This window comes from Ursus maritimus, unplaced genomic scaffold, assembly GCF_017311325.1.
Source record: "Ursus maritimus isolate PB19 unplaced genomic scaffold, ASM1731132v1 scaffold_34, whole genome shotgun sequence".
Classification (NCBI taxonomy): Eukaryota; Metazoa; Chordata; class Mammalia; order Carnivora; family Ursidae; genus Ursus; species Ursus maritimus.
In genome coordinates, this window is record NW_024426008.1 from 3,360,687 (window position 1) to 3,375,914 (window position 15,228).

Genomic DNA, 15,228 nt, shown 5'->3' on the forward strand with positions numbered 1-15,228 from the left:
GAAAGTACTCTTTGTGACGCCGTCATGGTAAATACTTGGTAAATAAATTACATAGTAAAATAAGTTTACATGGTAAATAAATAAATAAATGCATTTATCAAAACCCCCAGAATGTACAACACAAAGAGTGAACCTGTAAACTAAGGGCTATAGTTAGTAATAATGGACCAACATTGGTTCATCAATTGTAACAAACGTACTATGGTCATAAAAGATGTAAATAATAAGGCAAACTGAATCTAAGGAAGGGAAGAAGAACAAAGCTGGAAGACTTTTTAAAAGGCTTCAGCTTTCTGGCACATACAGTAGGCACTCATTAAATGTCTGTTGGCTTCAATTGAATGAAATTCAGTGAGAAATGAGCAGGTGAATGTGAAAGCAGATTTAAAACTCAGGAAGAGTGCGACCTCATTAGTGATGTGTTTGCTAAAGTCCTGGCATACACATTTCACTAAAAGAATTAGATGGCTGTAATCTTGATCAATCATTAAGATCACAGATTTTTTTCCCAAGACACTATGACAATTATATATTTTCAGTAATAAATATGTAAACAATTCTAATGCATGCCCCCCAAAATTACTTGAGGAAAATTAACTCATACTCACAAATCATACTAGCTCATTGATAGATATGTTTTTGTCGTTGACAGGGTCTTTGGGGGGGAAAGCCTATAGTCTTTCTATAGATCCTTACAAGATTTTTAGAAAAGCTGATTAAAACAATTCTTACAAATTGATATTTTTATTTACAGAACAGTTTATTTAGATTTATCAAATAATTATGCAAAAAGTTTCTTCCTGATATCAATAGCGAAAAAAACAGATTTTGAAACAAGGCCTGGCGTGGCTTTGAAACATTCTGTAACGCCCATTGTAGAATTGGCCCCAATTATTTTTGAACTTAAGGTATAATGTGCAAATGCGTACAAGGTGCTATCTTGGAAAAATCACTCTTTGTAGGAAGCTGTCCTGCCAGCTGCAAGCCTCAGAGGTGGAGAGAGGGTGTGCCTCGCGTGCTGTATATAGAACTGGCCATTGGAGCTTTCCATCTCTGTTTCATTAATATCTCTTTTTCAGAGAGTGTGAAAGTCAGGTTTCCTGAGAACTGGAGCTCCCACTGATTTTGTGGGATTTCCTCTTGTTATTAGACGTTGAAACGCAGCCAGGATCTTGATCTCTGGAGTCCCAAAGCCATGGTGTGGGGCACGTTTTCAGCCCTTTCGAGAACAGCTGCTCTGTCTGCTCTGCTTGTGAGTCAGGAAAGGCCAGGCTGTGTTGTCAGTTTCCATCCCAGATCATGAACAACGTTCTTTGAAGAATCGAAAGTTTGTCTCTTACATTTCTGTTCCTCTTCCCACAGTGGTGAATCCTTGAATTCCTGCACCTAACAACTTATGTCAATTCAAAGCCAGAGAAAACTAGTATCAAGTGGTGTAGAGCTTTTTCAATCAACTGCTGTGAAAGACCAGCTTATTGTTTCTACTGCAGATAGATACTTTTGTAAAACAGAGTAAAAGTAAGTTACTAGGAAAAAGAAATGATATCTACAAAACAGAAGCATTTTAATTCAATGCAACAGACATAAAATGGCTTAAAAATAAATTACTAGGAAAAAGAAATGATACCTACAAAACAGAAGCATTTTAATTCGATTCAACAGACATAAAATGGCTCTTCCAAGTTGCTGAAAAGTATCTGAATGCTCACTCTACGTTCCCATGGGCCCCTGAGGAACAGTCCACAGACCAGCGCTCACTTGCGGAACAGGCTGTTTGAGCCCAGGTACGAGGATGCCTTTCCTTCTGGAGACAGCCTGGGTCTGCCTGCCCCCCTTCCTCCCTGCCCCTGCTAAGGGACATGGGCACATGACCCAGACTGAATGAGGTTCCAAGGCTTTGCCTAAACCGTCTTGGGAAAAAAGCAATTATTTCTATGGCAACTGCTAGAAAAAACATAGCATTCACATTTTAGCTAGACTAGTGAGTGGGTGCTCACGTGGTATCTCATTGTTTTCTCGTTTTCCTTCATCCGACTACTAGTTAATTTAAACATCTTTTCACTTGCCTGTTGCCATTTGGATTTACAACCCTGTGAATTACCCGTTTATATCTTCCCTCGTGTTCCCCTAGACTATCTTTTCTGTAAAGTTTGTAAGAGCCCTTCGCTTATTAGAAAAATTAGTCTTTTGGCATTCACCCGATAAATATTCTTGCCAGATCTGTGTGTCTCTTAACTTCGTCCTGGTATCTTTTCCATATTTTTTAATTTTTTTTATGTAGTCTAATATGTATGTTTTTCTTCCACATCTTCTGATTTTCCAGTCTTGATTATAAGAGTCTTCCTAAATTCCACATTATGTTTGTCATAACGGTGATTTTCTCATTTGTTTGCCTTACATGGAACTTTTTATCTGGAATTTATTTTTACATTTCCTTCTAAACAGGTGACCAGGTTTGCCAGTATCATTTATTGAAGAGACTATACTTTTCCCACTGATTAAAGCATAACCTTTGTGAGATTTATATATGGCAAAGGTGGTGATTTAATTAGCCTTAATAATTCAATCAATGTGGAAATACCATTTTACACTTAAAAACTTCAGAACTTTAACATATTCTTTATTCTTTCAGAGCCTCTGTTCCCTTTTCTATAGTATAAGTGCTGTGGACTAGTCCTGAGATGGCCCATTTAGAAAACAAAAAGTTCTGACTTTTCATTCATCCAACCCATCAAATATTTCATTGACTGCGGCAGGGGATACATATCAATAGACGGGGGATGTAAGGAGAAGGGGAGAGTCCGGGTAGATCTCCAGTCCAAACAGTTGGATATAATGGAAAATACGTGTGATTATCTATTGTAACATAATAAACCACCTCAAAACTTCGTGGCTTAAAGCAACATTTTTTGTTATTTCTCTTGATTCTTTGAGTGGACTGCCTCAGCTGTCCTCGGGTGAGACCAGCACAGGTGAGACAAGCACAGGGTCAGATGAGCGAAGTGTCTAGGATACAGAATTTACGAGGTACTCATGCTTGAGGTCCCTGCGACCCCACTGCACTCAGAGTGTTTCCTTAAATGTTATGCCTCGATGCCCCACTCACTTCATCCCATTTGAGCCTGATCTTGAGTTGAGGTTTCCCTCATGTGCTTTTGTCAGGTGGCAGCTGGGGTTCCGCTGGACTGGGTGAACATCCAAGACAGCTTCTCCATCACGTGTCTGGCGCCTTCTTTACTTGCATGGCTGAATAAGCTGGAAGCTGACCAGGCATCTCTTTCTCTGTCTGTGTATCCTCCTCACATGGCCAGTTTGGCTTTCCACATAGCCTGGCAGTCTCAGCTTTCTTACAAGGAGGTCAGATTTCTTAAATGGTGACTGCCTTCTACAAAGAGAACATTCTAAGAGGTCCAGGTAGAAGCCGTAGAGCTCCATGTGGCCTCGCCTGCAAGCCCCAGAAAGTCAGTCACTATCATTGTATTCCTTGTATTCTGTTGGCCAAAGTCACTAAGGTCACCCAAGATTTATGGGGGAGGAAATGAGACTTTCTCTTGATCTGAGCAACATGGATATAAAGGGAGGAAGAAAATCGATGGAGAAAAAATTTTGAAGAATATCTACCACAGAAAGACGGGGAACAAACAGGTGTGGGAGTGGGAAGTCAGAAGTGCTCCTACAGCAAGTTAGGTTTTCAAGGCTCATCGAACAACCAAGTGAATTATACACCTAGAAATCAGAAAAAGACTGGGAATGAAAATTTCCAATCAGGAGATATAATTTAGAATCCAGGCATTGGATGAGATCACCTAAGGAGTGGGTTTAGAGATAGAAGAAGCCACCAAGGAGTACAACGGGGAACAGAGGAGTATGAAGACAACTGAAGGGGCACTCTGTAAAGAAGAGGTGAGCAGCCATGTCACAGGAGGCTGTGAGGTCAGATAAAATGAAGTCAGGGGAAGCGACCGTTGGGTAGAACAAGATTTCGGTCACTAGTGACCTTGATGAGAAAAATGGCGGGATAAAACTTGATGATAGTGCATTGAAGAGAGAGTGGAAAAAGCAAGTAAAAGTAAGTTTTTCAAGGAATTTCATAGAAGTGGGATCGTTAGTGAGTGGGCAGTTGGGGTCTAGGAAGGGTTTGTTTTTATTTTGTTTTGTTTTGCTGTGGTTTTAAGATCAGAGAAAGTATAGCCAATTGTAGGTGGCTGGGAATTAATGGTGTGGTAGGAAGGGAGCGGAGGCTGCAGAGGGAGAAGCAATTGCAAAGCAAAGTCTTGAGTAGCTGAGAGGTGACAGGACTGAAACAAGTCAACTGGGAAGACAGGAGGTGTTGGTCAGTGAAATAATGGTTGAATTAGAAATTCTGAGTCAGACTTTTTCCAGGTGACGCAGTTGTGTTAATGCCTAGGTCTAGGGTAAGATTAGGAGCTGGGTGTTTGGAGGTGAGGAAGTCAAGGAACGAAGAGGCCAAGATTGCCTTGAATGATAAAGAGCAGTCTGGAGAGAAGCACGGGAGCCAGACGCTAAAACTGTGAGGAAGTACACGCCTGAGAGAATTAAGCCTGAATGCCCAAAGGCATGTGTGTAGCCCTGTACTGTGTCAACGGAGCTGACCTAGAACTACGTTTCCCAGGATTCCCTGCAACATGATGCCATGTTGGTGTTGGCCACAAGGCAAACTTTGCACCAGATTTGGAAGGAGGAAGTGAAGCAACAGCCCCATTATCTTTATCTGGTGCAGGTAGTGGAGGGCCCCAAGCACTGTGGTAGCCTTCACCGTCATTGTTGATTTGAAGCTCCCCTTGGTGGGCATGTGCCTGCACCTGGACTTAAACTTCCTCAGCTCTCTTCCGCCCTCCTGCTTTGCCTCTCCCAGTCCCAGACAAAGTATACGTCAGCTCCACAGCAAAGGACGCCAGCTTCCCCTGTGGGTCACCCCATGTGGCATCAAGGTTGGAAGTAATGAGGGAGACACCAGTTCCAGTTCATCCCCTTTGGCTCTAGTTCTCATGGGTCCCAGTTTGTCCCAGCATTCCTCCACAACTGCCTACCTGGCCGACCACACTGGATTCAGGCTCGACAACAGACTCAAAAGGAACAGACTGCACCATCTTGCTGCCCCAGCTCCCACAATTGTGGGTGGCCACCACTCCATACCAATCCTTCATCTGTCTCACTCAGAGACTTCTCTGGTCAAGCTCTGGCCCATACGGCATCCACTGTAAGCAACAGACATACTTCTCTCCTCTGCGTCCGGAGTGGTACTGGTCATGTACCATCCTGGAGAGGATTGAGGACATGGCCACTCAACTCATCTGTCTTCTGTGGTTCCCGTGAGCAATCTTGGTTGGGAAGGGCTATCGGTGATGGACAAGTCAGTAGGTGGCTCTTGGAGAAGCTAACAGATGCCAGTCAGGGAAGTTAGAGACGTCTCCAGGAAAGGGGGAAGAGAATGGTTTGGAGAAACAACAGGCCTATGGACTCCACTTCAACGTCTGGTGGACTGTGGGCTGCGGAAGAAAACTCAGCCAGGACTTCTATCTGTAAAGTGGAAGCTGTGCCTAGGAGAGCCAGCCAGCTGGGCTCGCCCCTCCCCTGTGCACAGGCACCAGCGTTATTGACATGTAATTGACATATAACATTGTATACATTTAAAGTATACAATGTGACAATTTGATAAACATATATTGTGCAATGTGTACCACAGTAAGGGCAGTTAACACAACATTCGCTTCATATAATTACCCTTTGGTTGCTATTATTATGGTGAGAAGATAAAAGCTTTACTTTTATAGCAACTTTCAAGTATTTAACACAGTATTATTAACTACAGTCACCATGCTGCCCCTTAGATCCCCAGAACTTACTCATCCTGTAACTGAAAGTTTGCCCCCTTTGACCGACATCTCCCCATTTCCCCAACCCTCAGTTCCTGGCAACCACCATTCTACTGTTCCTATGAATCTGGATTTTTAAGACCCCACCTGTAAGTGAATTCATGCAGTATTTGTTTTTCTCTTTCTGACTTACTTCACTTGGCATGATGCCTTCAAGGGCTATCCATGTTGATGCAAATGGCAAGATCTTCTTCTCTTTGGCTGAGTAATATTCCATTATACACACACACACACACACACCCCACATTTTCTTTATCAATTCTTTGTCCACCGACAGATACTTAGGCCCTTTCCATACCTTGGCTGTTGTGAATAATCCTGCAATGAACATGGGGTGCAGGTATCTCTTTGAGATACTGATTTTATTTCTTTTGGCTATATCCCCAGAAGTAAGATTGCTGCATCATAGGGTAATTCTATTTTTAATTTTTTGAGGAAACTCCATACTGTTTTCCACAGTGGTCGCCCCCATTTATATTCCCACCAACAGTGCACGAGAGTTCCCTTTTGTCTACATTCCGGCCAGCATTCGTTACCTCTTGTTTTTTTGATGATAGTCATTCTAACAGGTGTGAGGTGAGAGTCCATCATGGTTTTAATTTGCTTTTCCCTGATGATGAGTGATGTGGAGTGCCTTTTCATGCATTTTTTGGCCATTTGTATATGTTCTTTGGGAAAATGTCTATTCTAACCGTCTGTCATTTATATGTATATTTTTGCATATACATGTAGCTTGCAAATATTTTCTTCCATTCCATAGGTTTCAGCTGGGATTTAGAGCAAGAAGGTGAAGGTCCAGCCCAGAAAGCAGGTTGAGGATACAGGAGATTTTGTTGAGAACACATTGAGAGCTCCAGTGGAAGTGGGGTATTTTCAGGTGGGGGGTTGCTCATGATGAGAATTATGTCAGTTTAAGAGATGTACAGAGTAATATGGGGTTTAGTGGCTGGGTGGTGAGAGATGGCTTGAAAGTCCGGTGGTTATGAATGAACACCTGGATGTCAGACAGTGGTACTCACAGTCGCAGGGGCTTCTGGGAAAGGGGGTTCATTCATTCTCCTAGCTCATCCGAACCTCCATCTCAGCCTTGGTCTATCAGGCAGCTGGCTCCTCCACAGGTCTAGAGCGCCATCAGCCTGGGATGGAGGTGTCCCCAGAGCATGCAAAATTCTTGGGACTCCCTTAAATCCCACTGAGAGCTGAATTAAAGCCAGGTTGGGCAAGTTTTGCAAACAACAACAAGCATGTGGACCTCTAGAGTAGTGGTTCTCACAGTTAGGTCCTCAGACAAGCCGCAGTAGCAGCACCCCCTAAGAACTTGCTAGAAATGCAGATTCTCAGGCCCCATAAGCCCTACTGGATCAGGAACTCCAGGAGCAGGCTCAGCCATCTGGGTTTTAACAAGACCAACCTGCAAGTCTCATGCTCACTAATATTTGAGACCCACCGTTCTAAAGGAACTCAACAAACATTAGTTTAAAAATGAGGCTGAATGTTGACCTTGTCCTTATAAGCCTAAAATCACAGAGCATTCAAGATAAGAAGACTTGATTTCATGTCTAATCTGGCCTCGAACCTTACATGTGAAAGCTCCAAGTCTCAGAGAAGGAGTGTGACTCATCCAAGCCCTCCCGGCAGGACTGAGCCAACTAACTCCAAGTAACAACACACCCAAAGCCTGGGAAATAGTTGTTTTGATGGGGTACACAGTTGCAGCCTTTCTATTTAAAAACAAAACAAAACAAAAAACCAAAACCAAAACCAAAGCACACACACAAAAAAACAAAAAAACAAAGCAAAAAACCCCCACGGAGATATAGACACATAGATGATCGATAGATTTGTGTTTTCTGTACTGTACTCAAGTCAGAACGGCATGTTCTGCCTTACCTCAACCTACTGCTTTTAAAGTTCTTTAATTTTTTATTTTTGGGGGGTGCGGAGCTGCAGCTTCCTAAGGCAGACAGCCCCAGAGCAATGCATCAGTCTTCCCAGCAGCGCGAGGCTTTTTTTGCAGCCTGATTAATCTCTCCGCGCCGAAGCTCTGTTCTGACTTTTGCCATTTCTAATTCACTGGGCCTCCCGGGAGAGGCGGACAGCCGAACGCTGCGCGCACTGGAGCCCCGGCTCCCTCTGCTTCTGGAGAGAAGATTTAGCCTTAATTTTTGTGACAGATGGAGTTGATAGTCTCTCCACGGAAAGGGGAGGGAAAAAGCGCCAGTTTTTGACAGGCCACAGAAGCCCGGTGCCTCTGGTGGTAGAAGGCTGCATTGCGCCGCACTTAAGGTAGTTTTCAAACTCCCGCGCCTGGGTTGCCCGGGCTGCTCTGCCGGGGCGGGTTCCCTTAACCAAGGGAGGGATTGAAACACACACTTTAATAGAAACCTTGGTGCGTGCCAATTTATCCCCTTCCTTTATGTTCTGACTGCGGCCATATGGTGCTGCTCAACATTCCTAAAGATTTTTAATACTATAATTATTTTTTCATCGCCCTCCGAGTTAGAAACTTACATTCCTAAAAAAATTAATCTGGTTGATTTGGGTTTCTGTCTTGCAATTGACAATGATGCCTGGCTCAAGAGCCATACCTGCCGGAGCGGCAAAGGGGGGCCGTGTGCTGGGGCGGGGGCGTTGTAAATATCTCATCAGCATCCCCCTCACTGAAATGTGTGGCTCTTTCTTGTGTGCGTTTGGGTTTTCTTTTGTTCTTCCTAAGTTTGAAAGTTCAACATTAAATACTCTTATCCACAAGCTTACTTTGGGGGGCTGGGAGAAATGGGGTCCACTGACACAGGTTTGGATGTCCCTTTGGTGTAATAGTGTAAGAGGTCATAAAACAAATAACGTGCACTTTTCGTTTTCCTGGTTCGAAAAGAGGTACGTTGAGGTTATATTCGAGAACTTCCACCGTTGAGCCCTGTAAGCTGATGATGCAAAGCCAAAGTTTGAAAGTAGAGAGATTTGTGGGATACAGCTTGATGTCTCTGGGAGTTCTCATGGCATTTCTGTCTTTTAATTTCTCTATAACTTGGCACCGCTGGGATGGAGTGTGGGGTTTGATTGCAAGAAGTGATGAGGAAGGATACCCCACTCCATGTGGTTTCTCTTGACTCTTCGAGAGAGATGCTATGGGTTCTGAGTGTGTCTTTCACCCATGTGGGCCCCATTGGGAGAGCTGCGGTGCACCCCAAATGTGTCAGAGATGGTGGCCCCTTAAGTCTGTGGCAGTTGGCACCAGGAACTGCACCCTTACTTATGGGCATTTGTCGGGACCCTGACCAAGCACGGGATGTCCCCCTACTTAGTACGAGAATTTAGTTCCTCCAGCCATTTCCCCGTCACATACGTGTATCTGGCGTATTGCTGTATATTGTTAAAAATAAACAGAGACCTTATGTTATGTCCATTGTGGTCATAAACAAAAGCGTTGTCTGTGTGCTTGGGTGAGCAGTGAAGACCTGAACCTCCTTCTATTTACTGTATGGCCACTGTCAGTTCAATGAACTGCCTCCTTGTTCCCCACCATTGTCCCACTCCCTTAAACATTTGTCACTGAAGTGCCTCCAAAGACAAATAAACTGTCACTGAGAATGCAAACCTGCTAACGGGGAAATGGGACCAGCCTCAAGGACACATGATTTTACATGAAATCCTACGGGAGTTCCTTACACCCCGGAAGACTTCTGAGAAGCATGGCACTTTTCGAGAATCCCTAGGAAAAGCCAGAGATACTCTTCTTTCAGTAATGGTACTTCCAGGCATTCTCCATGAGACATTTGGCCGTCTCAAATGTCCAAAATTCCAGTTCCCCAGAGAGTGTGAGATATTACAGATGTCAACATCTGTAAAAATTCTTTCTGCCTAGGAGCAGATGGCAGCATACGATCCCATAACTGAAGGTTCTAACATCTCCAGCAACCTGTTCTGGAATCCACTAGGTCTGTAGAGGGACGAGGGGGCTTCTGGGCTCTAGTATAGAACTGTTTAAATTAAAATGAGCCACCGATCAATGTTCACTTTCTTCAAGGAAGAAAGCATAAAGCCTCGTGTCTTCTCTCCCCAACAGCGAGCCGTGTTGATTTATTCAGGCAGATGCTTTTGACAGGACCCTGTAAAATCAAGTCGTGAGTTTATTGTACCAGTTAATTATCAGGCCTTTTCTAGTGCTAATGCCTTTTACTTCTTACCAGGAAAACTGGGCCTTTTACTGGGACAAAGACTAACTTTAGCAAGAATGTGTTAAAAAACAGGAGATGGAGATGATTTAAAAATATTTAAGGACAAACGCAGGAGCATTGCTAACCAGAGGTTTGTAAAGACGCTGATTTCATTTACAAGTCCCTTGGAATACTCTTTGTTCACTTCCCAAAGAAACAACGTTTTCAGCTTTGTTTTAACAATATGTTTACTCAACCATTCAGGTGACTGGGATTCCGCCACACACCACTCTCCTAGGCTCGGCTGACAGGACATCTCAGGCTTTCTGATGCTTACACATATACCAGTCTTGGTTTTAGATCCACAAGAAGTGCCTCGAAGCCCTCCATAAAAGCTGGGAAAAGAGCGAGTCAGAGGCAAAAGAAACCTGGAAAGTAGGGGTGGGAGTGGTGGGGGAGGAAGTTGGAAGGGGGCATAGCTTTGTTAATTACTTCAGGCAGCGGAGAAATCTGGTATGTTTTCTCAGTACATGTTAATATCATATAAGAGACACGGATCTGCTAATCTGTCGACCCCTCAGACAAAGTTTATTTGTGGTGACTTTTAAACTCCTGACTCGCCTTCCAATCACCGGTTTAAAATGAAAAGCTTTAAATAAACACCAGGAATAGAAGATAAATAAACTTTTTTCCTCTTGCAAGTGCCTAGCTTGGCGAGGTTCAGACTCAAATCCCCAGAGGACAGAGCGCTCTCTTTTGTGTTAATGTTTAAAAGATTTTCCAATGCCGAGTTTATTCCTACTGCAAACATTTCTATTTACAAGGTCAAGTGTATCAGCACTCGACACAGCTTTGAGTGTAATTATTTATCTAAGGGCGTTTGAGTGTAGATCAGTAGCTCTGGCAGGAACCCAGCCTTCAGCCCACTGCTAAACAACTCCTCACAACAATATACAAGTTCTGGTGATTGTTCCTCTCCCCAGTGTGTTTACTTTTGCCCGCCCGAATGTTTTGTAACAATTGACTTTTTCACCCGAAGTGTGAAAATGACTTTGAAGGGTGTGCCAGGTTTCCTAAGATCTATTGGTAACAGATGTTATTGGCATGTTTGATTGTAGGAGAATGTCTATAGCCAGATTCCTCGGAGGAGGGCTCTGGGGCTCCCCGTGGAAAGGGGGAGGGGAGAGAGACCTCTGGGTTATCCCCAAACTATGTAGGAGGACACTATTTAGTGAGTTCTCTCCACAAATGTAAAAACCAATGCAGGCCAGTGGGTTATATCTTTTAGCTGCTTCATTTACACATGTCTAATTGTTCATTAAATTAGAGGCAGAAATAATAGCCCTCAGTTCTTGTCTTGTACTGTATTTTAATTTCAGTTGATGGTTGATAGATTCCCAGTGGCCCTCCCACCCCCTCCTTACTCCCTTATTGTAAACCACAATGTAACTCTGGAAAGTAACTACACCATATTCATTATTTAAAAACTCTTTACTGATGTACACATTTTAATAAAACAAATAACAAAAATACACAAAGCCATAGTTACTTAAAACATAGGACTTTTTTTTTTTAAGGATGTCTATAAAAATACAATGTTTAAGGCAGTTTGGAAATGCATTTATACATTTCTACAATGTCCATAAATCCTCTTGAAAATAACAATGTAACTTCAAATTCATAAAAATACACTGTACATTTTAAGACTGTTCTAGATAGAGCACACTTCACAATGGACGTGGGTTTGGATCCCCGGTGACAAACGGATTCTATACATTTCAGGGAGGAAAGGTGTAACGTGGTTGCAGATTTATTTTAATTTCTTTTTAAAATAAATTATTTCTGAAGCATACACTTTATAAAAATTCTTATATAAAAGTACAGCAACTGGTAACAAATCCCAGTTTTAATACACTTTATATAGAAGTAGGGTTTAGCACCCTGATAAAAGCAGAGGCGATATATTCTCTCCGCATATTTGTACTACAATTTCTTGATGAACAAAAATGACAACAAGACAAACATCATGAAGAGGCTTCTATAGATGGCAGTGCAGAGCTCTTTTACATAAAAAGTTGCATTGCAACCACTAGCAACTCTTCAGATCAGCATTTTTTGACCCTTAATCCTAAGAAATGTGTGAAGAGATCAGAGTGGTGGCAAAGAAATTAAGGTCAAGGGCTCAAAGTTATCCCAAACTAATTCAGGCATATTAACCCCTTCCTATCCCTCCTCCCCGCCCAAACAGAATTCTGAGCGCTGACCGAGAGTAAACACAGGAATTGGTAGTGGGACTTTTCTGTTTACTCAGGATTGCAATGTCCTCACTGGCCACAATAAAACTCGACACCGGCACCCCCTCGCGCCCCCACCCCGCCCCATGCGCAGCAAATATACTAAACAGCCCCTTTTGCAAATGTAAATCCTCCTTCAAACTCCTGCTCCAAGCCCGCTCCCTTGAAACTGTTAGGGCCCCACAGGTCGGTATCCTCTCTTCCGAGTCCAAACTATGGTTCTGTACTCCCCATCCCCGCCCATTCCATCCCGGGCGTCCTAAACCCTAGCTAGGCCGGTTCCTGCGGGCAGATGAGCTGGGAGTCTCTGAGCCTGGAATGGGGGCAGGGAGGATGTCCAAGAAGTCATGTTCGGGAGAGGACACGGGAGAAGTGCCAAGAGTCGTGAAGGGTGACCCGCTAGGCAGAGTCTACTCACAACACGTTTTGGAAAGTATCCCAACCATCCCTCTGTCCCCCAGCCACAGGTGCCCCAGCGCGGGCTCCTCCCGCAGCCCACGGCGGGGGCGCGAGGGCTAAAAGAGAGGGAGCAGCAGCAGCAGCAAGATGGAGGCGAGAAGGGTCCAGGCGCCCCGGCGCCGAGCGGCCGCCGCCGCTGCTCCTGCGCCCGGGCCCGTGGCAGGTCCCCGCGGCGCGCCCGCAGCGCCGCCGCCCGGGCGCGGCGGGTGCGGGACGCCGTCGTCGTCGTCCAGCAGCTGCTCGCCGCCGCGCCCCCGGCGCGCTGTTCGTCGCGCGTCGTACTCGTCGTAGTAGTCGTCCAGCCCCCGTCCGAGCCGCTGCTGCCCGGGGTTGCCCAGCTCCCCCGAAGCACAGGCGGGCCATGTTCTCCTTGACCGACTTCCAGAGGGCGCTCCAGGCCGTCGCACACGCAGTCGTTGAGCAGCGCCGCCTTGGGCACGGCCAGCATGTCCTCGATGACCGTGCGGCACTCGTCGGTGCAGCGCAGCCCGTTGAAGAGCTTGCCGCAGTAGGTCAGGTAGCGGCTGAGGGCCAGGTTGCAGCGGCTGTCGCGGTCGCAGCGCCGCCGGGCCTCGGTGCAGCCCATGACCCCGCCGCGCCCGGGCGCGCCGCCGCTGTCTGTCCGGGGCAGGCACGGCTCAATGGCGCGCTTGGTGGACTTGCAGTTTCCGTCCTGGGCGCAGTCACAGTCCTCCAGGGCGGCCCGGGCGCGTGTGGTTGAGCTGAATGAGCGCCGAGATGCAGTGGCTCGGGCAGCGCCAGCGCGACGAGAACGAGGCGGCCGAGGCCGGGAAGGCGGCGGCGGCGGCCCCCGGCGCGTCGCCCCCGCCGCGCTGCGCCAGCACCGGCGCGCACGCCTCGGCGTACTGGTTGTAGGCGTAGCTGCACTCCGGCTCCCCCTGGCACTGCAGCAGCGCCTGCCAGCAGATGAGGCGGCGGCCGTGCGCCAGCCCGAGCCCCGCGGCGCCGAGCCCAGCAGCTGCAAAGCGCCATCAGGCACAGCCAGGCGCCCGGCACGGTCCCCGCGCGGGCCCCGCCGCCGCCGCCCAGCAGCCCTGCCACCATCGCGGGCAGCGGCGGCCGCCGGGTGAGGAGGGGAAAGGAGACGAGGCGCGGGCAGCGGCGGACGCGGAGCCGGTGGAAAAGTTTGCCCCAGTCCTCGCCAATTCCTGCATGAGTGTTTTCATAAATCCATGCGCGCCGCTCACTGGTGCCGCGCCGTTCGCAGAAGGTCGGGCTGCCCGCTTGCTCGGGCTCTGGTGGCTTCCCAGAAAAGCACAGCCGCGAAGAGCCCCTCCGGTCGGCCCCGGGCGGTGGCGGGAGGCGCTCACTGCCGCCCCGGGGGGCTGCGGGCCGCGGGGCCGCGGCGGGGCTGCAGGACCGCGCGGCGCCGCGGGTGCATTTTGCTCCGCGCCTGCAGATCCGTTGTGCGGCCGCGGCGGCTCCTTCCTCCAGGGCTCAGCGCCGCGCCGCCGCCGCCACTGCAGCCGCCGCCGCCGCGGGCTCTCGCATCGCGCCGCTTCCTGGCTCGCGTCAGTGCGCTGCCCGCCTTCCCGCGGCCCGGACGGCCGCGTCCCCTCCCCCTCCGCCCGCGGCGACCCCGGCCTCGCCGAGCTCCGGGGAGCCCTTTCCGGGCGGCGCGGGGAGAACAAGAAACTCGGCGCGGCCGGGGAGCGGCTCCCGGGCTTCCCTCGGCGGCGGCTTCTCGGGTGACAAGGGGCCCGGGGAGCGGATCCGCTGAGCCCGGCTGCGGACTCGCTGGCTGCGAGGCTTTAAATACAAAAGTGGGCCGGGAGCCCCCGCGTGGTGCCGCGGTGCCCCCTCATTATGCATGCATGGAAAAGCAAACAAACAAAAACATTAGCAACGCTCCTCCAGCTCGCCGAGCCCCGGCCCCGCGCGCTCCGAGCCTGCCCGCTTTCTCCTTTCTCCACTCTCTTTCGCCCTTTGCTCGGCCCCCTTTCCCGGCTTTTCGAGATGCTATTGGTCCTGCCTGTTGTTGTTGAAACTTTTTTTTTTTTTTTTTTTTTTATGAGCCGCTGGAGTGGAGGGTTGCGGAGTGGGGAGGGAGGGGAGGGTGGTGGGCAGCTCACATTCAGGCATTCAGGGCTTGAAAGAAACGGCTTAAGGAGCCTGACAGAGGCCTGGGAGCTCCTCCTACTCTTAAGGAGGCTCGGATATGGAGCCCCGGCTCGCGCTCAGACCCAGCGGGCAGGGCTCAGGGGCAGCTGTTTGCATCCGGCTCGGGCCACAGGCCTTTTTGTTGGGTTCTTTTTCCTTTTTTTTTTTTTTTGGATAGTTTTATTAATTCTCCCTGGCTCCCATCTGTGCTTTCGACTACGTTCAGAATTCAGTTTTTTTTTTCTAGTTCCTTATCTTTGGGACCTGATCACAGTTAGGGGCTGGGTGTGTGTGGGGGAC

At 47.6% G+C, this 15,228-nt stretch overlaps 1 pseudogene; it reads right to left on the reverse strand.

Annotated features, from left to right (window-relative positions):
* Nucleotides 1-12,863: 12,863 nt before the first annotated feature.
* Nucleotides 12,864-13,959, reverse strand: LOC121100147 (annotated as a pseudogene).
* Nucleotides 13,960-15,228: the final 1,269 nt, after the last annotated feature.